Source organism: Struthio camelus, chromosome 2 (assembly GCF_040807025.1).
Source record: "Struthio camelus isolate bStrCam1 chromosome 2, bStrCam1.hap1, whole genome shotgun sequence".
Taxonomy (NCBI): domain Eukaryota; kingdom Metazoa; phylum Chordata; class Aves; order Struthioniformes; family Struthionidae; genus Struthio; species Struthio camelus.
Window position 1 is genome coordinate 98,041,452 of NC_090943.1, and position 23,663 is coordinate 98,065,114.

Sequence of the window (23,663 nt, forward strand, 5' to 3'; positions counted from 1 at the left end):
TTACAATCTCAGATGTGTCTCATATTCTGCGAAAATAGCAGGTGGAACCGTTGGTTTATTACACCATTGGTTTTGAAAAAGCTTCAGATGACATTCACAGTCAAAAGCAAACAGTAACCATTTAAGTTGGTAAGGTTTAACTCAGCTATTCAGAGAAGGAAACTGAGTACCACACATTAGAATTGTCTGTAAAGATTATAAGACATCTTGCAATGACATCTTAATAACAACATCATTAAGCACTAGATCTAAATGGAACAAAGAAGGACCTTCAAGCTGAACGCTCTTTGTCTCTTCTAAGCACTCTGCAATAAATTGTACTCTTGCTTGCACTCGTGCAAAGCCACTGAACTCAATCCCTTTGAGTTACTGATGATGCATGAGTGTAACTAAACACAGATTACAACTTAACAAGACTTCTATTTCCAATTCTTGAGATCCTTACAAAAGAGTTTTGAATAAGAGAGAAAAGAGGGCAGGAGTATGATGGATCTCAATATGCATAGAATGGACAACAGGGAAGAAAATAGAGATAAATGCAAATGAAGAAAATTTATGAAGAAATGGTTTCTAGACTGGCATAATTACAGAGAGTGGAGAAGGAACACAGCAGAAAGCACAGGCAGTGAAAGAGGGCCTTACATGTGATGAAAACAAGTTTGAGTTGATACAGAAGATGAATTCATGGGGCGTTTCAAAGATGCAGAATTATATAGTTTAGGAAGACGGCCAAAGAAGATGAGAGAGGTCTGGATACAGCTTCTAAAGGAAAGCAATGCAAGTGCCAAGTCAGCAAGTGAGGAATAGGCTACAGGCTATATGTTACAAGTTACAGGAACCAAAATATGAAAATATTAAGACATAGCCAGAGATGGATGTTTGAGAAAAATTGTGTGTGTTCCATAAGAAGAGACGACAGGAAAACATGGGACTAATCTGAGCATAAGCAGAAATGGAGAAATGAGATATGGTCTGTTGCCCACCATGCTAATGAGAACGAATGTGATAAATAGTAACAGAGAAATGGATGGTAAAGCAGGGGAGGACCTATGAACAAAACTTAGAATTAATTTTTAATACTGGAGATCCTAGTAAACCAGTCAGAGTGAAATGTCAGAGAAAAGCAGATAAACCAAAAATTCAGGAGAAAGCTGTTTGTATTTTGTTGTATAACCAAACTCTCTCACTGTTAAGTTCAATCACACATGATTGGTAGCTATAAAAATCCAGGAAAGTTTGGGGCTATGATGCAAGGAAGTGAAGCATTCACAACATTTACTCCCTTAGTTGTCAGACCACCAAGATGACAAAAGGCTTGGTTCCTTTAACAGAAAATTCTCTCAAGGATAAGGGCTGGACAAGGTGTGGATGACAGCACTCAAGCATATCAGCACACCTAGCATATCAAGCAAGACAAAGCAAACAAGTAAATCAACGAGAACAACTCCTCAACAGCAACAGAACTGATGCTTTTGAGTAACATCCCTTGATTCTACATAAGACATTACAGTAGAGAAGAAAGAGAAAGATCTAGCCTCATACAGTCAGTTCAGTACAGTGAAGAAAGTGACAAGATACAATCTGTGAATTGGGAAATTCATTCCTAGCACTGTATTTTTTTAAAGTAGATACATAATCCTAATTGTTTATGATACAACTGTGGCATTACTTTAACAACGAATGAGGACATGTTTCAATCCCAGCTCCCTGGAGTTGAATTTACAGCCTTCTGATCAGAAAGACCTACTAAATAGATTTTTTCCCTACATTTTCAAGGGTAGGATTATTTAGCAGAAGATTAAAACAATCCCTTTGGGGAGTATTAAACTACAACTTTTATGATCTGAAAATATCGCATTTTTTTCCTTATAGCTGGCTGACTCAAATCCATCTTAAAAAGAGAAAACCAAAATCTTTTAAGTCTTACCAGTAAGGACATGAGTGGTCAGAACAGATGAAGATTTAAGGCCCACCAAAGGCTGTAAAGGACCCTCAAAATATATTAATCTTACTTACTGTGCAAGAGAGACCACAGAATATACTCCTCTAATTCCTAAGTTAAGCCATAGAATCACTGAGTAATTGAGATTGGAAGGAACCTCTAGAGGTGATCTGGTCCAAACCCCACTTCCTGCAAAGCCTAGAAAACAGTATTGCAACACTTTCAACAGTACAGCTACATTCAGTGGGAACCTTTACAGAAGGGGAGGGTGCCAGTCTCACTCGCTCCAACCCATATACTCACAAGCACTGAGGCGCTGGTATCCCAGTAGTCTGGTCAGTACTCAGACATGGAGACACATTCCTTGTAGTGACACGGAGCACAAGGGATGCCAGCTATCCAGTCCTCATCCTGGCTCCTGGCTTCCCTTTTTGGTTGGCAACCATGTGCTGCTGCTGGATGTCCTTTTTGCTGTCTTTAGGAGCCAACAGTGAACACACTGTTCACCTGGTCCCACCTCTGTGAGTCACCAGGATTTACCCACTGTCCTTTGTCTCCTGATGTGTGTGCCCTGAGAAGCTGCATGTAGTAGATATGTGCTGTGATCTTGATGACCTGCTAATCTGGGTGCCATCAACAGCCATTCTTACAGCCTTTTGCCTGATCTTCCTTCTTTGGCTTCCACACCCAAACAATCCCATTCTTCCTACTAAACAAGATTCTATTGCAAGCCTCTACAAAAGCAGAGACATCTCTGAAGTCCCATTGTGGTAGCTCAGAGCCTTGAATACCTCCAAGGATGGAGGGTCCACAACCCCTTGGGCATCTGTTTAACCCCTGATTCACAGTGAAAAATTGACTGAAATACACGTCATGCCTCTCTCACTGATTTACGGGGTGGATATAAGGCAGCCTTTCACATTACTGAGAGTGCTGCCCCACACAAAGCAAGTACAGGATGATGCAGCAGGCCTTAACAGTAGCAAAATGGGACAGTAAATTGAGTAAAGTGTATGAGAAGCTTAACAGGCATTTAAGGCAACCTCCTGTTGCCAGTATGGATCACTTTGTACTGCTCTGGTGAAACAAAACTATCTTAATAAACCCTCAGCCTTCCCATCTCCTAAGGGTATACGCTCTTGGAAGTGTTCGCTACTGCTGTAAGATTTGTTAAATCCTTGGGTTCCAGTTTTACCTTCTACATACATGGAGATCCAGCTGGATCACATCCTGGGGTCTAGTCATCTCAAAGGATGGCAAATCTCCTTCTACCAGGAGGCCGGCCGTGAAGTTTTAGCAAGGCACTTAATAGAAATTTTGCAGGTGGTTTGCATCCATGGTCTTTTATTTCATTATACGTTCTTGGTTTGGGGCAAGAACACTAAAAGAAACATACAAACAAGACTGACCTTTGATTACATTTATTTGAATCATGCACAAACTGCATCATCAAATAAAGATAAATTTAAAATTTTATCTTTTCTACAGAAATAGTCACATTTTCAGATAATTTTCTTTGTAATATATTACTTCTCTGACTGATGATTCTGACCTTGAAAAGCAGGTCTAACATACAGTGCGTTTTCCAGGCAGGTTTACTGAGGAGGAAAGTTGTTGCCTCAGACACCACACTTCCATGTTTCAGAATACATTACTGCATATTGGAAAAAATATAGGGATATACGATACTTCAAGATAAAGGCTGAAATTGTGATTTTTCACATTGAAAGTGAGCACTACTATATCCTCATAAAGGAAATCACTTCAGGTAAAATAATGTTGCTAGTGACAGTTGTTCGACCAAAATAAAATGCTTCATACATTTCTGAAAGTGGAAAAGAAAAGCAGCATGAAATATTTCTTCAAATATTACAAAGATAAATTAACATTTTGGTCTACAAGTAGCATATGCATACAATAATGTTGGGTAGAGAATTTTACCTGAGATTTCAAGAAAAACATTAAGACAGTTGTCCTCAAGAAAAACATTAAGACAGTTGTCCTCTACAATCAATACCCTAAAGGGATATTGACAGAGAGACAAAGAGGAACACAGATGCAAATACAGACACCCTCCTTCTAAACCCACTTCACTCAGAGGACACAACATGTCTCTCTTTAAATGCTGATTCAAGAGGGCAGAAAAGAAAGGATCAACAGAATTGTCTGGGAGTTGCTTAAATAAAAGAGCAGCTCAGGATAAACAACTTAAAGCTTGAACACAATACCATTACCACAATGCCTCATATTAATTATTATGTTTACTCAATCCCACCTGTCACAATGATGAACAATAATGATCACATGAGGTGAGACATTCACAAGTTAGCTAATCCACTCAGTTTAGGCAGGGGATCAAAGATACCTCTATACCCCTCTGTTCCTTAACAATGGCCCTTTTAGGTTCAAAAAGTAAATAAGAGAAACTCTAAGACTGGTGTGAAGTATGCATATTTGTGTACCATATCCCAGTGCTCAACAGCCAGCCGCAGGAACGCAATGGACAAAACTTTTTACCCCAAAACAATCTCTCAAGGGCACCTGGCACCCAGGAGAGGGAAGCAGAGCAGTGCTATACTGCTTGAGTCTCCTTGCTCTCAGGCCTCCAGCAGTTCAAAGACTGTCTTTGGTGCATCAGTGGAAGTTCTTTGCGAAAGACTGGTGAACAAAAAAAAGTTCTTTATGGACATCTGGGGCTGCACAGAGGAAGTGAGCTTTGTCAGCGTCGTTTTTGGAACCAAAGGGTTTAACTGAACAGACGCCCAATCTTTGCACATTTCCTATCAGCAAAATTCCCTGTGGTCTCCCCATCATAGCATTGCCCATCAGTGAATGTATGATGCTTGCTTTTTGCTGCCTGGCACACTAAATTTCTTTTTGCAGATGGGTGAATAACCATTCATATCTCTAACTAGAGTCTTTATTTTGCTGGAAATATGCAACAGGAGTTGTATAGGGCAGCTGCTCAGTATTTGTCTGCCAGTCTGAGTGGCCTAGTATGTCACTGTGGATGAATGATGTCATTTCTGGAGCAGACTTCACAGGAGCTGTGCCTCTGCCTAGTGTTATGAATGCTGATGAAATTGCTTCCCTAAGATTTGTTTCTTCTCTCAGAACAATATGATCTTGCAATATATGGATTCACCTTGTTTTCTTTTACATGTCTCTCAGGCTTTGCCTGTTATCTGAGAGCTCTGCATTCATTTTTCTATGCTTTCGAGCATATGGTCTGAAACACTCCTTAAGCGTACTCTCTAGAAAATTTGACCTAAACATTACAGTGTATACCGGTAATACAAAGCTAGGTATTTTAATAGGCATGCTGTTAGGACAGAAATTTTCTTATCCACATTCCAATCCAGAAAACCCTCTCCTCCATCACATTTTTTCCCATAAGAGTCATTTCTCCCATCTTTCCTACATTTAAAAAACAAACAAGTGAACAAAAGCCCAGCAAACCATTTAAATCATTTCAACTGAAAAGTGATACCAAATAATATTAATGTCCTTCTCTGGAATTTTCTGACATATTCTCCCTAGTGTACTTCTGCCTGTTTAGACCCCAAATTCTGTACAGCAAGGGCTGTATTTTGTGTCTTGCCCATTATCAAAGATATGCTGACATAACAATAACTAGCGAAAAATCAAATCTATCAGCTATGTGCATTACTGTAACACACTCCAAATTAAACAGAATTTTAATTTTATGGGTATACAACATCAATGTAAACACTGATGGAAGCAAAAAAATTCTCCAAACATACTGACAAATGTAACTGTACAAACATTATCAAAAGAACCCCAGACCAGAAGTACTGGGGCAATGCTAACCTTACTCCTCAACAGAGACAGTCATATGCTGAACACTGCATATTTTTTATTTTGCAGGAGTTAATATTTCTCATAGCACTAGTTCATGTTTCTTTTTGTTCTTTATGACTGTTCTAGTTAACATTACTAGTGTGTGAGCAGCAAAATAAAACATCTAGAGTAACTGTTTGAAACACCTTTTAAAAAAAAAAATCTGTGTTCTGATAAGGTTGGCTTTGCTGCATTAACACACAGGAGATCATAAACGAAAAAAGGTGTGACAAAAAGAAATACAAACAGCAAAAAAGATACAACAGATTGCTATTGAAAGAGTTACAGAGTGAAGCAGTAAAAAGAAGGAGGTGGTAAATACGCAGCAGGACTGGATTACTGTTTGGTACAATTTACTATTTTACGGCCAGTGGGTAAATACTTTTCTTTTGGACACCTGCATAGAATTAGGTCCACCGCTGTTCATTACTGATCATATCGTATGAAATTATTTCTCTTCCTTGAGCAATAGGCAAAAAAAAAAAAAAAAAAAACACAGAGATGAACTGTTTGTATAGCAATTTACTGCACTGCACATACAGTTTCTACATATGTATCTGTGCTGTCAATCTACACTCTTGATCTAGCAAATAGATATACACACATTTGTACACTTGCACAATTTTAAATACCGTAGCTTTCTTGAGAGGGTAGATGTATAAATAGTGTGTGCATGTGTGTGTGTATGGACTACAAGCACAGAAAAGCTATGTTACTCTCAGCAGACCTACAGAATTAAAAAAAAAAATTATACAGTCTATACACATGACAGTACAGTGATTCAACCATCATATTAACAGTATTCATAGTGAAAACAGATTATAAGATCAGCACTAACAATTCTTTTTACAGATAATTTTACTGAAACCGAAACAGAAAAAGAGCTAGAAGACTGAATATTTAACAGTGAGTGAAGTTCAGAAGGCTGTTCAACTTACTCATTCATACCCACATCTGAATAACAAAACTGCATTAAAAAGAGAATACCATGAAGTTTCTTTCTACATGTTATTGTGCCTCGCTTCCATCCTCCCTGTCCTAAAGTCAGTAAGAATTTGTATTTTAAAAGACTATAGCAACAAGCGCTACTGACGCCATACATCTACGCTGATGTGCAAATTGAAAATTATCCTCAGTCCCTGAAATAAAGACTTCAACAGGAAGCAAATGTTTTGACTGTGTTACAATAAGTTCATATAAAGATACTTTTTAACTAAAATGTTGCCAGATCCATAACACAGCATACCACTATCAGATAAGTGATCTTGTGAGTTACACCAGCAGAAGGGAGACACCATTACACTCAATTTTTCTCTATTCCAGAGCTTATCAAATGTTTTCACCTTCCCGCCACATAGCACAGGTGGGCAAAGGACTCATATAAGAGAACTTCATATATTCTTTAAAAGATAGATGTCATGAGACTGACTGGAAACTTACTTGACTGGGAATTTTGTGGGATCCATTAAAAATGCAATATTATTGCTTCTTCTTCTTTTTTTTTTTTTTTTTTTAAATATCACCAACATGCCATTAATTTTCAGCTCTGCCTCACTCTTGTAAATGCTGTTTGTCTATTCCCCCATCGAGGAAAGCATCCCTTTTCAGATCCTTACTTAAGCACGTATAAAGCTATGTACATGCCTAAGTTCCACTGACATTAGAAGTATGCTTAAGTATGAGCCTACTGGGTGAAGCAGATACTTTATACACTGGGATATGATTTGGCAAAATATAATCTGTAAAACAAATATGTGATTCTTGAGAAAGCATTTTGGTGAGCTTCCAGGGACTTACCTGCCAGCTGCCAAGTTGGCTCATAGCTCTGGCCTCTATCTATTCATCCATCCATCACTAAAGTGTCTGAATGACTGATAATAAAAACAGATGATTCATCCTTGGTATATTCTCTGTTCTCTCTTTGTCCTGTGGGAGACACAGTAGTTTACCATTAAGGTGTTAACATTTTAGGCTAAGAGAAGCTTAGGGTATAGAGAGGGCAGCTTTTCATCTTACTAAACATGTATTTGCTCCTGATTTTAAAAGAATAGAGATGGCCAGAAAGGAGATTTCTCATCTTTAACTGATCTTCAAATGAGCAGATACCCATGCATATCATCTCAAGTATAACATATTGCCAATGAAAGAGAACATAAGCTATACAGTCAGGCGACACTCTCCCTTTTGGTCCATTTAAACAGATCTGACTAGTAAGATCTTATTTCATTTCCATTTATTTAAGAAGTGTTATTCACAGTGTTGATTGTTAACACCACAGTCATCAAGGACTTTTATCTCAGAGACCCCCAGCAAGGATGAGACAACTTCAGGTCTATGATGGAGGGAAGTAGAGAGAATATGTTAGAATATTAAAAAAAGGAAAAATGTAGGGAGGACCTCCATCTAACAATAACTTTATTCTATCAATGCAAACAAAATGAGAAATTAACAAAAGAAAATATCATTTCTCCTTAATGTCAGAGTGTTTTCTTTCTAGCTGCAGAGTTATTGTATGGCATTGCTACAGAGAAAGGTATGATTGTTCACATAAGTGGGATACCTAACTGTATAGCATGAATAAAGCATGTAGATTAAAAACGGACTGACATTTCTCAACAAATGTCTGCCAGAGGGAACCATCAATAGGGATGTTTCAAATGGGAACCTGAGGACAAAGGCTAGATGTTATCACCAGTGAACCTGAAGGAGATATAAAGTAGCTGCTGATAAATTTTATGGATTGCACCAAGATTTAGCAGAGCAGTAAATTATGAGGATAGGATTATCTGGCAAGCCTCACCCACTCCAACAAAATGTACCCAAATACAGTCAGATACAAAGTGTGGAAGAATTGAACCAAACTTGCAGAATGAGGTTGGAATCTATTGGAAAGAAAATAATTTGACAAAGTACAGAAGTCATGGAGGACAAGTCACTAAATATGAAATCCTAGCAATAGGGATTGAGAAACATGGGAATGGTGAGGAGAGAAATAGGTGCTTTTTACCTCTACATACCCTAGTATTCTTGCTTTGGTGAGAGCAATACCAAGATATTTCACACAATTTTAATGTTCATATTTTTAAAAGGATACTGAATGATTTGAGATATACAACAAAATCTAGTTTATCAAACAGTGAATGAGAGGCAACTTGATTACAGGAATAAAGCATCAAGTACAAAAGGGCTCTTTGATTTAGTGGACACAGGCAAAACAAGAAGTGATGGCAGGAAGCTGGAGCTAAACAGTTTTAACATATTTTTATATTTTTAACACAGACTTGACCATTGGAATAAACCACAACCAATGGTTCTTCAATTTTGTGGTTTTGAATCAGGGATAGATGGCTTTAGCAAAATACTAGTGGTATCAGTTATAGGGAACAGCTGAGTAAAATATACAGAAAGCAAAAATACCAGCTTTCTATTTTACAAATATATAAATAAATATTTATATATGTACCGCAATACAGTTTTAGTCCTACAGCACACATCATTTCCTATAGGAAGAAAATGGCCATTTTCTATAGGAAACTTCTGTAGGAAGTTTCACTGAGCATGCAGGATATTTAGCCTGACTCTTTAGTAGCTAACTTGTGGGCACTGACAGGAAGGGTTCACTGAGAATCTGCAGAAGGCATTTATTTCCTAATACACGATGAAGGATCTGGAGTATCTGTACAGTATTCTTGGAGGAAGCAAACCTATGCAATTGTTAGGCTGATATTGGCCTTTCATTTGTTAAGCAGTTCCTACAAGTAACTCTCAAAGCTTGAAAAGGTTTGCTAGCGCACCTTCCAATATGGAAAACATTTAGCGTATCTAACCAGAAGTTTATAAACACCTTTAGCAGGAATTTGGGGTAGTGCCTGAATCATACTTTGTCCAGGTAAAGTGTCGTATAACGTTCAAGTGCTATAATGGCTTTTATCTTCCTGTATCTTTTTCAGTTCACTAAATTGCATTCATATGTGTGCATGTGAATGTGACAGCCAAATGAAAGTCCACAAAGAAAGAAACAATACTGTGTTTGGTGCTAGGTTTAAATGGTGTGCAATAAGCGAGTTGTGGGGGCTACAAATTAAACAAGAATAAAACAAAAGTTTCACTAAATGACCACCAAATATCCTGCATGCTCAATGAAACTTTCTGTGGAGGAAGAAGATGTGTGATTGTATGACTAAAACTGTATTATAGTTTTGTAACCTTTTACTTAGAACCATTCCACAATAGAAACTTCAAGGTCAGACAGTTTTTCAAGTAGATTCAGATCAGGTCAATGCTTGTGAGTCACCAAGGGTGGAATATTTCAGTTCAGTTCATAGGAGCAAGTCTCCTGCATGAGATTTACAGATTGGCTATCCATCTACCATCTGAAATGGGAGGCCCCTTCCTTTGCCATGAACTGCCTGCCATGGTGAGTTCCCCCAGCTGGAATACCACCTCCCCTGAAACTGCCATAGAAAGGCTTGGATTCCCTCGTAACTGCCTTAGCTGCAGATGTTGCTTGAAGCCTTGATGGCTTACAAAAGGTGGCCTGAAAGAAACAGATGGAAAACATAAGCCTTCAACCATGGGCCAGGCACCAGAAGGAAATGGAGCACATATTTCAATACCTATGCTTTTTCCTGGCCAGTCCCCCTCCAGCCCAAATCCTCAAACCTGTCCCAACTAGCTTCCTCCCACCACACTCCCTGACTCTAGGGCTAAGTCTCCATCATGGGCTGTATGTGAAACCCTGCCTTGTTCCTGACTGCAGTCCCATACATCTTCTGGCTTTTTGCTTCAAGCTCCACCTACAGTTATTCTCAAACCCAAATTACAACACCTCTGCTTTTTACCAGTACGCCACCTTCCCCATTTCATTTGGATAACTCCTAAATGAAGCAGCAAAGCTGAGAAACAGGTCAAGATAGTTTCCCTGACTCCAGTTCCTGAACACAGCAGCACCAGTAGTAGTGATCTTTATTAACTCTACTTCCAGAACTCAACACATACTTACAAAACATTTGTGAGCTGAGGTTTTCAGATAATCATAACTTTGTTACACTTTGGCTAAATTTCCTGAAAATAGCAAGAGACATCAGGGAAACTCTTAATGAATTTCAAGTCGCTGCTCAACACTTCAGAGATTCTGGAGCATCTCAGATCCTCAGGCTACCTGGACTAAACTTAATCGTTGCTGTGTAATTTAAATTTTTACTGAATTTTGTACAGATGTTGACTGAAGAGTTAAGAAACATTTGTGTGCATTTGGAATTTTACTAAAAGTAGTAATTCTGGCATAATTATTTTGAGCTAAATCTTCGCGTGAATATCCACTCGTTTCAGAAGAATTTGGTTGAAAGCCCTACCAGACCTGAAAATTTGGAATTCATCTGTCTATAGTGGAAAACATAAAATGGGAAAAAGATACATATGCTCAATTATGGCATTTGTTGTGCCTAAACTGCTGTGCTGCATCAGATCTGCAGGAAAATCAGGCTGAGTGAAACCACAGATGGCTGAGGTTTAAAAATTGTAGTTTTAGTAGCTTAAAAGCTGCACATCTTAGACTGTGAAAGATGCATATACTTCTTCATGTGTCTTTTCAAATTAATTTGAAACCTGTTTTCAGGGAGCCTGAGTTCTTCGCAGCTTTCTGTAGCACTCTTGCACTTGCAAATGTTTTCTTTTATACAGGAAAGTCATAATTACCATATGTTACACTGCTCTAAAGTGTACATGTCTGCCCACAGTATATTACTGTTAGAACATGAGTTTATATTGGTTAGGAAGTGTTTCAGAGAATAACGTGTGCAAAGGACACAGGAGAATTTCCTGAGCTTTGCTCTTAAGGTTCCCTAATACTCCTTAGCAACCTTGCTGGAAGTAACCTCTAGACAGCAGATGGCAAGTGTCTCTTTATACCTGAAACAGCTGCCTATTAGGGCAAGCGCACATCCTAGCTCCAGAAAAACATTTAATTTGGAGTCCTCCAACCTAGGATAAAACATACATTAAACGAGGACTGATTACACCAAGGAAAATACTAGTAAGCATTGACTCCTGCAGTGGCCCTATATCACTGTATAGAGTGCAGTTACAATTTGAGAATAAGCTTCCTATAAACCTAGCTTGGACTGAAGGGCCCTAGAAAGGTGTGAAATGACACAGTCTGAGCAATTATGATCTAGACGCTACAACTGTTTAGACCATGAGAAGTTCTTTCATGTGTCGGAGTATATTATGGGTCATATTTTCTACAGTGCATTATCATGTTTCTTTCCTGGTACTGCCTCAGCTGCTTCATTTTTTCCCCCTCTGATAAACCTCATGAAATGGAGTTTGCAATTGTTCCACATGGAACAATTTCAGTACTGAAATACGACATGTATGACATGTCAGCAGAGCCATAAATATTTTGCTTATCTCTCTGGCTTTTAAGACAGCATGATATTGAGTTCTGATATTTTGTTCATTCACTGCCATGCTGACCAAGGGAATAGAAGTCCCCAGGTCTTTATTATATACAGATGACCTTTTATTTCCTACTAGGTGCATTCAATTTCAGATAGCCCAGAGTATGACCTTGAAATGCTATTTTCCATCATGCTGAACTAACCTGAGGTCTCCATTCTTACACATTTAATAAACTCAAAAGTTTACTCTTCAGTGTTGCATAAAAACAGAGGTCATTCAGGTTATGACTTTTTCAACAAAATAACTGTTGTGACACTTCACCAAGAAGCATAAGATAAACACTTTTAAACACTAGGCAAACCACTGCAATCAAAATAAACAAGAAATTCCACTGTAAGTTTTGTTTTTTGCTTTTAACTGAATGTATCTGAATTCTCAATATAAAATTTAAATGAGAAATATCAGAGCAATAGATACAGTAGAAGTGTTTAACCCTGATTAACCTTCATTTAAAACTTAATTCCAGTTATATGTTTCTTGCAATAGAAGCCTGCCTCAATTTTATATGCTACTTGTGTTCATAATGCTGAAGAGAGCTGTATCTTCTCTATCTCAATAAAATGTTTTCATCTCTCTCACTGAGATGACCTTTCAGTTGACAGTCATTATTTTTATTTTTCATTATTCTTACATATAAACTTCTTCCAGTCAGTACTTACACTTTGGGTTCTGATGATGTTTTAAGTCTTGAATAATTGGATGACATTTCGATTATGTGCTACTTAAAATATCAGTTCTTGTCTACCCACTCAATAACTATTATAGCCACACTCTCCTTATCTCACATACTATTTCCCACTTTCTCATGTTCACATCTAAGAAGATTCCTGTTTAGAGCATCCCACTGGCCGTATACATGTCATGGTGCAATTTTACCTTGGACTTACAATTCAGTTATTTCCTAAATCACTCAGCGATGAACAATAATGGCCACTCCTTAGGATCTGATCATGCAAGGTCAGACAGTCTGTTAGGATTAGGAAGTTGCTCTGAATTTTCAACTTCTGCTGAAATATTCTGCTTGAGATGTTATTTATGCAGTCACTACAAATATTGTTCATTAGCAGGCAATAGTGCTGCTAATGACCTTCCCACTGACCTTCTGACATTAGCATGTCAAGAGCTAAAGCTGAGTAGTTCTTGACTACCCTTGCTTGCCCAAGACAAGCACGTGTGATAGATTCCTCTCTGTCATCTTATCTTAACTCTATTTTCTAACGAGGATTGAATCGGAACGCAACAAACTCATTGCACATAAAACCTTCTGGCACTCTTACTCCTAAAAATAAGCAGTAATTTCTTGACTTATTACTTTTCAGTTCCAGACCTTTCATATTTTTCTTTTTTCTTTTTTAATAAGAAATACATTTTAAAACTATCATCATGTTCAGTATTGCTTTATAAGGCTGAACAAATTTAACTTTGTAAACAAAAAACCTCCAAGGGGAAAGCATACTTTTTATTCCAATAAGCAGTAATGCCACTTTAGACACACAAACGCTGTCCTCGATGGAGGCAAGTCAAGCCCACCGGTTGCAGACCTTGTAGCTAAAAGGCAATGAAGCCCGAAAGTATCATTTTCCGGTAAGCTCATCTCTAAAGCTGTAGCCAAGATAGTAAGTTAACCTGTTAGACTGACAGAAAAAAAAAAAAAAAAAGGAGTGACCCCAGCACGCAGTATTTACCGTGGAGTTGCATAATTAAGCCGAACACATCCTTATGCCACCTGCACTTCCGAGATTAAAAAGTCATGAAGCGGGCTACTTCTCTGCCGGCCATTTGCCCTCCTTGGTTTCAGGCGTACCTGCGACACCCCCCTCCGAGATGCCAACACCGTTACGGAAAACGGGCGGAGGGGAGGACGTGGGAAGGAGGGGGGGGGAAAAATGGACAACTTTTCCATTTTAGCAGAAGACCTGCATGCCTCCTCTCCTCCCCACCCGGCTCACAACAGCAACTGTGTGTGTGTATGTGTCTGTCCGTGCGCGCGGCTTGTTTCCCCGCTCTGCCCTCAGGCAGCCTGGCCCGCACCTCAGGCGGCGCCCGCCTTGCCCTGCCCTGCCCTGCCCCGGGGGAGGCTCCCCCGCAGCCGGGGGCCAGCGGCGGCTCCCCGAGCCCCCCAGGGCGCCCCCCGAGCTGCCCTAGCGCCGCCGGCGGGCGGAGGGGAGCGAGGCGCCCCGCGCTCGGTACCTGCGTGGGGCGCTGCGGGCGGGGTCGCTCGGGCAGACGGTGCCCTCTTCCTCCGGCAGCCGCGGCGGCAGCGGCCAGCGTCTGGGCGGCGGGAGCCGGCAGCCGGCTTTGTTAGTACTCGGAGGAGCCGCGGAGCAGCGCCGTCGCTATAGAAACTGGCTGCGGCTTGGAGCGACACCGGCGAGTGGCGGGCGAGCGGGAGGGAGGGAGGGAGGCAGGCAGAGAGCGGGGAGGAGAGGAGAGGAGAGGGGAGGGGAGGAGAGGCGAGGCGGGAGCCGGGTGGAGGTGCGGGGTGAGGAAGGAGCCATTCATTCAGGAATATCCTGGCCTCCTCCCCCCGCCCTCTTCCTTCTCCTCCCGCTGCAGCACCGCCCCCCCGCACCTCCCTCCCTTCAGGGAGACCGTTTCCCCCAACGGCCGCCGCCGCCCTCCCCTCAGGGAGAGCGTTTCCCCCAACGGCCGCCGATCCCCAGCCCCTCCCTCCCCTCAGGAGGACCGTTTCCCCAACGGCCACCGACCCCTCCCCGCCCTGGCCTCCCCTCAGGGAGAGCGTTTCCCCCAACGGCCGCCGATCCCCAGCCCCTCCCTCCCCTCAGGGAGAGCGTTTCCCCCAACGGCCGCCCTGCCCTCACCTCAGGAAGAGCGTTTCCCCCAACGGCCGCCGATCCCCTGCCCCTCCCTCCCCTCAGTGGGACCATTTCCCCAACGGCCGCCGCCCCCCCCCACCCCACCCCACCCCACCCTCCCCTCAGGGGGACCGTTTCCCCCAACGGCTGCCGACCCCCTCCAAAAGTGATCCCTTATCTGCCACGGGGCAGCGGTGGCCACAGTGTGAAATGGCAGGAGTTGACCTGGGCTCCCCGTTTGGTTAGAAGCGTCTCCACAAAAAATAAATAAATAAATAAATAAAATAACCGAACTTTTTTTTTTTTTTTTGTAACGGTGCTTAATTCGTAGAAGTGGTTTAACGCTGTGAGGAGCTGCGTTTGTGTAATAAACTGCTTTCCCGCCGTGTTTTTTCCAGTGAGCCAGTGTGTGCAGATGGACAAGCCTTCACCCATGCTTAATGTAGGAAATTTGTTATCAGAACCACTCTTAAGGACAGCTTATTATCTTCGAAGCAGGGACCAAGGTCAAGGTGGGGTGTTTTCTTGTTCCTTTCTATGCTTGATGCAGTAGCCCCTAAGGGCCAATCAAGAACAGGGCCCGCTGCCCCAGGTGCTGCGCAGGCACATGGGAAGGAAAAGGAGAGCGGTAGAAAGGAAGAAGAGAGACAGGACGAGTCAGGATAAAGTGGATGATGTTCATCTGTTTAGCTGATGAATCAGTGCCCGAAAGGGAAGAAGCCTGGCCGCTTCTCCCGTTGCTCCTTCTGGCTGGAGTCTCATGATTTCCTCATGGCCAGGTGGATGGAAGGTGCCCTCGGGTCCTAACACTTACGAGTTTTAGGGTTTCCCCCACGTTATTCTGAGCCTGGGGGATGACGTGTTTATCTACGGGGAGCGTACGGTGTGTCACAGAAGGCCATTGTCACATCCTTGCCTTCTCCCTGCTTTGCATTGCTGACGAAAGCTGAGGCAGTTCCTCCTCCATTCCTCCTCATCCACCGAAGGGTCAGTGGTATCAGTTTATTGAATTTATTCTTGTGTAATTTCTCTCCGTGAAACATTCTTATTCTCTCTCTCTCAAAAACGTAAAAGTTGATAAAACATCCTCCAAAGTTCAAGATGGATCTCTGCTTTTCTCTTTCCCTAGGTGATATTGATTAAACTGGTCTTCCAAGTTCGCCAAATACAAGAAATTCCACACGCAAGGTACATCTCAGAGGCTGCATTATCAGTCTTAGCTACTGCCACTGCTAAGCTACTGGTGATGACTATTAAGTATGAGCATTGCAAGTCACTGTGAGCAGACGAATCTGTGCCAAGAGCTGCTGGCACACTGCATAAAATAGTCTTTAGGAAGAGTTTGCCAAAGACAGGAAAGACCCCGCCGCAGGACTTCTCCACAAAACAATGTGGCTTTCAGCAGAATTGCTCGCAGCTTATAACACAACCAAATGACAATGATAGCATAAATGAGGGAAGATGGAAGGTTGGATGCGAAAGGCGGGGGGGAGGGGGGCCACCACATATTTATCTGTCTAATATGCATGCTAAGTACTAATTCTAGAGTTAAAAAAAAGATTGAGCCAGTTGGAGCCCAGCAGAGCTGAATGGCGTTTTTGGTTTACCTCAGCAAATTCACTTGATCTAAACTGTAAGGAGTAGAATTAGAGAAATGAACAATATGCCACATGCTGACTCTTACAGTGTAAGAGAAATTTTGCCTATTGTTTTCCTGTGCATGAAAGAATATTTTCACCCTTTAAATCATGCGGAGTAACAACATTCATAATAAATGCACTTCCTTAAAAAGCTGAAAGCTGGAAAGCAATTTATATTCTAAAGCCTCTGGAAAAGTAAGGATGCGGTTTAATTTAATATGTATTTAGAAAAGAAAAAGAGTTTAGCAACACAGATGTTGCTAAAATAAGTGCTCATTTTTTAACAGCAAGACATACAGTGCCATTGATATACTGCCTGTTCATTTTTCTTACAGAAGAATTTCATAGTGCTTTCTCCCAAATGCACGCCCAGAAGGGCTAGAAAAATGGTAGGAAAGACTTATTTCCTGTCTAGTCTTCACTGATACAAAGCACTTGAGTACTGATATTGTTTCTTATTTCTTGGGGCTTTCAATCCTCAGTGTGGTTTATACTCACACATATTTCTCCCTCCAGGCTGGAGGTAAACAGTTACATTTGCAGAAGGTGTAATTGAGACAACTGGGTGATTTCTTAAAAGACTCAAGGGTAGTAAGAACCAGAATCAGATCTTGTGTCTTGCTGCTAGTTTTGAACACGCAACTGCTTCTAGATTACTTCTCTATCAAAGTTAAGATGATGTTTTACTGAAAGAGAAGATCCATTTCTGTGGATGTGCATCACCTGTATCTTTGGGAGAGATCTTTAACCACTTCGCCATTCTAGTTCCTGTAAGGTGTTTCACTGTTCTTTAAAACTGTACTTGAAATGTGTTTAATTTTGACTGGCTTAATGTCATTGAGATCCTAATCTTTGTTGCAAAGTAGGTCACTAACTGCAAACATGCCAAACTGATATGAGGACTGTTTGCAGTCACTGTATTTGGAATGAAACTTAAAAAAAAAAAAAAACCACCCTGCATGTCAGTAACAGGTCAGTTTTAAATCAGCATTGCATTTTGTAGTATTTTAACACCAAGTTATCCAGCATTTTTGTTTTGACATTTTGTCCCTATTTCTCCCAGTCTGGGCTAAGGACAATGCTTTTAACATCAACAACTGGAATGTTACCTTGAAAAATGACAGTATTTTCCAGGGAACATACTTCCTTGGGGGAGGAAGAGAAAAAGGGAACATTTGAAAAAAAAAAAAAAGTGTGCCGATGTGACCTTTGCCAACTTCTGACTCAGCAGTGACATGTGCGTCTTTCTCAGCACGGAGGACTTTTCCCAGTAACTCACTGTTCTGACAGAGTTCATCGTGGAACAGTGAATAAGTGGTGACATTCATGTGGAGCAGAAGAACAGCTTTTGCTGGTCTCGTTTCCCTTTTGCCATTTGTCCTCACTCCAAACACCATTCATTTCCACCAAACACTTATTCCATTGGACAATTTGTTCCTTGTAAGCAGAGCAAAGTATCCTTAGCACAGCACTACAGCATTAAAACGAGATTGCTTCACCTGAAGGAATGAAATGCATTCTTAGGACACTGCATTATAAAGAGGGAAGGATGAAGATGTGGTAAAATTAGAATAGTAATGCCTAATAATAATGTTAATAATTATTATTATAATTAGTATTACAATTATGGTAGGGCTTAGAGACTCTACTCGCACAAGGCGCTGAATTCCCAAAGAACAAAAATGCAGATAATTTCTGCCTCGAGGAGTTTACATTAGAATTAAATGTTTTTTCCTGAGGGCCTGGAATATCATTTGTTACACATCTGTGTAGTGGCTAGCGCAATGGGACCTAATTTAATTGTGGCCTTTTAGAGGCGTGCAATATAAATTTTAAATAATGTAGTAATTGTAGTAGTAATTCTATCAGGAGACAGAGCAAAAACATTTTCCTGCGTCTATAAGCTGCCGATCCTCTTGGAAATTAGAGATGTCAGTACCTGGGAAATGAGTTGAAATGATAATTGAAGGAAGTTATAAAACAAAAATATGGTAAGAAAGGGGATGGACTTACCAGGTTCTGGCTTTGTAAAAGAAAAAAAAATGCTTTCCCTACAGCTATCATCCATTAGTGTTTCTTCAGATATGTTCTCTTTTTCTCCCTGGGCAGAAAAAAAAAGAAAAAAAAAAAGATTTGAAGCATTTGCTTGAGATTTCTAGATGTCCTGCAGAGACAAAGTAACAGCAGTACAAAAGGGATTGGGGTGCCAAACAGACACAAACATTGCAAAGCTCTGCCAGCTGTTGCTACTGAGAGCTGTTTTTCACAGGTGCCCCTGGCTAAGTAGAGCCACGACAACAGCAGTGATGGCTGAAAGCAGTTATAAGGAGTGGGGGATGCAAAAAGGTTGCTGAAGGTGGGGGGAAAGCACTGTGGTTTGTCAGACCTGTCATATCTAGGGTGTACTCCTGGTTGCCTGGTGTTTCCGTTAGCATTTTTGACTGCATCAGTGGAATACTAGCATACAGAAAAACAAGCAGAAATAAATATATTCAGAGTTTCAGCTGTCCCTTTCACAGAATCATTAGCAGAGGTTTACAAAGGCACTTTTCCAAACTTGTGGTGGGAAAGAAGGTACTGTTGAGCACTCAAAAATGACAGAAAGCAAACATTAGTAATATGTGGTTGATTTTCAATGTGAGTAGGCTCATGTGTGTACTTCACAATGTAGTGCCATGCTGAGATACCTAAACTACTCTAAGCAAGGCAGCTAATTTGCCTGCTGAGAAACAGGCAATATATTATTTGAAGTGCAGTGCTATACCAATATAGACATGCTTGCCTGCATTTGTACTCACTACGCTGTGCAGCATAGATATACCCGAAGTGTATTTACTTACAGGTCTCTTGTAACAACAGGACATCTCAAAGAAATGCGAGTTAAAGGGTACACTAAAAACATTAATGATCTGGAAAGGGGTAAAGTGATGTGGCAGCCTAGAGAAGGCATACCATTTTCTAGTTTAGCTTGCTGAAGAAGAGCCTTAGAGATAATGAAAAGAGGCCTAACCTAAGTAGCTGAATGAACACCACAGTGGCCAAAGGGATTAATGGAAGGAAAACATAAACCTGGACGGAATATTTTGTGTTATTCACACAACCTACTGGGATCTTAATTGAGTGCAACCACTTGGAAAAAAAGATCCTGGCATTACTATGAAAAGCTCAAAGGACAGCAGTGCTTAGAAAGTGAGCAAAATGCTAGTGGACAAGAAAAATCATGCTGGAAATACTGTAATTCCCACAGATTGGTTATCTGCTACATCTTGAACATTTGTTCGGTTCTGAGAATTCCACTGCAAAATAGATTTAGCAGACACAGAAAGCACATACAGACAGGCAATGAACATGATTAGAGGCTTAGAAAGAAAATTTTTTATATGAAGAGACTGAAAAGATTAGGCCTGTTTAGGGATGGCAAGAATAAGAAAGGATATGATAGAGCTTTATAAAAAATAATGAATGGTGAGAAGAAGATAAATCCTGCATTTCTAGTCACCCTTTTTCATAATTTAAGAACAAGAGTTCATCCAGTGGAATTAAAACGATACAAATTTACAACTGATGAAAGAAAATAATAGCTATTAAAGTGAAGGCATTCAGTGCTACATGGGATAGGATTTAAAGAAAGGATTAGATTGTATAAAACATTTTAAAAGGGATAGAAATATATTCATATTCCAAAGCATAAGCCAGCCATTAAGCAGAGGTAGAAGGAGGGACAGGGAAAGGAGTGTTAACAGAAACTCCTCTCTGTCCTAATTACTGAATTTCTTGCAACTTCTTCTGAGGCATCCACTGCTGCTCATTTAATGGGGGGGAGAAGATATGACAGTAGATGATAACTGATTCTCATCAGATGTGCAAATTCACTTTCTCATCCGAGAGTGATGAACTCTTACCCCTCTCCAACACACACACGTATTTGTGCCCATGTGAACAACCTCTCGAACGGCATTGCGCTGAACTCTTCTCTTTCCACAGTGCTGGGAGATGGCAAACGCTTCTTAAACTCATTTGCAAATCATCTGGCCTAACTCATGAAACTGAGGCCACATCCAGGTGAAAGCATGCTCCTGTATATGCATAGCCCATGCTCTAAGCCTGCCAAGCACCAGCTGAATCCAGCCTGAAAAACCTCTCAAATACCCTGCTGGAGCTGGTAAACTTCGCAATGCTTAAGTTTAAACTTAAGCCAGCTCAGAGTAGGGGTAGACCTAATATGTGACTGTCACTGTTTCTTCAAATAGATGTAAACTTCCTAGCTGCAAACCAATACAGCCTAGGTGCTTTGGAGACAGAATGTTTTTGTTATTTTAGTATGTTACAATTCCCAGTCCGTGTATCACTTTTGAAAATTTCACCTCAAACTTTGCATTCGTTAGTCATACAGAAACATCTCTAGAGACATTAGCAGATTTTTTGCCTTAATAAATTAGATTTACCTGTTTTACTTACACGTTTTTCATATAATGGGAATTCAGTACAGCAACACACTAACCATGCCTGGCAAAAAAAGTAGGAACTTAATATATATTTGGAAGGATGATAAAGCGGCAAGATCATACATATCCCAAGATTTCAGACTGCAGAAAACTATTTATGCCTCACACAGCCATTACTTATGTATAAACTTGAATCATACTTAAATTTAATGGTGAATTAATGATGCTAGTAATGCAGAGCACTACGCCTATCACCTTCTTATTCTCTTAAAAGCTACATCATCCAAACCAGTCCTCAGACTGAGGCTGTCTGTTCAGTAAACAGAGATCACCATTCTTCCCGTGTTATTTGTGCATTAACCAGCCTCAGCTTATTAAAATAAATTGACCAACCTGTACTACCCTTTAGTAGATTCAAAATGTGCCCATATTTTCTTGACTCACATAAAAAAGCAAGCATTGGCTCACAGCTGGAGTCTATGCAGTAATTTGGCACCAGCAATGGCTATCTCCCATTGCATTTCTTGTCCTCATCATGAAAGATGATGGCACAGCTAAAGCAACTGCAGAAAGGTGTAACAGTTGCATTTCAGTAGTCATTTGCCACCAACACTACCTATATAATGTTCTGTTCTGTTTGTTTTTTTTTTAACCAGGAGGAATTTCCATTAACCTGTGCATGAAATATAAAAAACAAAACAAACAAACAAAAAAACCCCAAAAAACAAAACAGGAATAAAAGTAAGGAAAAAAATACCCACCTAATGGCAGCTCAACTTTTCCCTAGGACGTGATCCTGTATCTATCAGTGGCATGAAATCAGTAGAATTCACGCTATGTGCTAATGTGTTAGTTTTCTTTAGGTGTACTAGTTCCCAGAGGAAATACATATGCTCTGTGGTACAAAGGGAGTTGCTAGGGAAATGTTAATTACGCTGTTAAAGAGCATCAAAAAGCCCTAATGCTTACAGGCCACCTAGTCACAGTCTGCTTTTTCTTAAGGTTTGAAAAAACAAAGGCAAAAAGACCATACATACGCTGCATTTTTTAGCTTTAAAAAAACAAACCCAAAAAACTAAACCAAAGACATTTTAGCTTTTGTTTTGTCAACTTGCTTTTAATTCTGGATTTACTCTGTTCTTGTTCATTTGTTAACTACACATCAAGGAGCTAATGGTGCATATAGTAAGAAAGCCATCGCAGAATGATGTTGGATAAATGTCCCCGCATCACTAAGATCAGTAAGCCCCAACAGTAATTTCAGTGTCTGAATCAATGACTCATCATTAGTTAATAATTGCTGTTCAAAGGCCAATTTTGCAACTTAATACATTTAATGCTTATGTGCAATGTTGCTGGACTTCTGGAAAACAAAAAAAACAAACCAAACAACTTAAATATTCTTGTGGTAAAAGTCAACTGGAGAGCCAAAATGAAAAGTGCTTTTGAAAGGAAGCAGTGACTCCCTGATTCGAAGTGGAGGACAGGGGAACAGTTTCAGAAAGCTAGGCTTCAGTTAGGATAACAAAATATAATTTTGAACTATTATTTTTCTGTGGAAGAAGTAAGCTGATGTAGTCTAGATTCAATGTTGAGTCTTCCTCTGTCATACTTTTTATCTTTTCAAGATTTACCTGGGAAGCACAAAACATATATATATTTTTGTATAATCAGTAAAAGACTCTGCTAAGTTTATTTTGGGGTCTTCACTCTCCTATTTCACAGCCGGTGTGGGTAGTGTAGTATAGACCTACTTTTAGACTATAGATAAGCTTTACTTTTTAACTCATTTGTAATGAGTGTCATTTGTATTTAGAATTGTAAATCACACTGCAGACTTGTATGGGCTCTTTTTCTTCCCTTTTCTTTCTTTCTCACTTTTTTTGTTTAATTACATTGCAGGCATAAGGAGGTGAAGATATATTATTGAATGTGGAATTCCTACAGGGTCATAGATGCTGAACACAGAAGCTGCATTGTAGAACAGGATTTCCAAAAACTGCTGTCTGTACCACTTATGATACACAAGCTAAACTATGGTAATGCGTAGAAAAGACAGTCAAACTTGGTACTATCTTTTCCCTGGAGGAAATACACAATAACTGTTTGAAAGAGAATAAGGTACAAACAGCCACATACCTCCTTCTGGGGCCTGTGCCATTGCTGCTGAGGGCAATTCTATTGGTGGTACTCTACCAAATAAAATTTGGGTAGCCCTAGTAGAAGAGCAAGACCTCTTGAAAATGTGATAACTATTTTGCCAAACAAAACTTATTTTGGAAAAGATACAACTCAGTATAAACAGGGCATGGAGTGACTTTCTTTGAGCAGGTCAAAAATATGGAATCTGCATTTATGGGACACACGGACCTTTGGTTTGGGGATGAATGTTGTATTGTTCCACTTGTTGATTATTATCTGGAACTGCTGGTGAATCTGTTGAGAATGGCATTGCATATTGCGCCAAAACAGTGACAAACTATCTATTTCAATGCAA

At 40.2% G+C, this 23,663-nt stretch overlaps 2 protein-coding genes across 16 annotated transcripts in view; both read right to left on the reverse strand.

Moving 5' to 3' along the window:
- Positions 1–14,822, reverse strand: part of RNF182 (ring finger protein 182) — a 52,161-nt gene extending 37,339 nt beyond the window's left edge. For 8 of the 15 annotated variants that reach the window (XR_011139049.1, XR_011139050.1, XR_011139048.1 and 5 more), the window contains exons 1-2: positions 14,456–14,800; positions 7,601–7,729 (exon numbers count right to left, since the gene is read on the reverse strand). The gene's annotated coding sequence lies outside the window, so the exon portion shown is untranslated. Of the gene's footprint in view, positions 1–2,016; positions 6,264–7,600; positions 7,730–13,950; positions 14,083–14,455 lie in introns of all 15 variants that reach the window. The other 7 variants (XR_011139045.1, XR_011139047.1, XR_011139046.1 and 4 more) reach the window with 3 other exon arrangements.
- A 660-nt stretch (positions 14,823–15,482) lies between these two features.
- The window catches only part of LOC138066135 (uncharacterized), a 96,402-nt gene continuing 88,221 nt past the window's right edge, over positions 15,483–23,663 (reverse strand). The window contains exons 10-11 of the mRNA XM_068933747.1: positions 18,735–18,822; positions 15,483–18,220 (exon numbers count right to left, since the gene is read on the reverse strand). The gene's annotated coding sequence lies outside the window, so the exon portion shown is untranslated. The remainder of the gene's footprint in view (positions 18,221–18,734; positions 18,823–23,663) is intronic.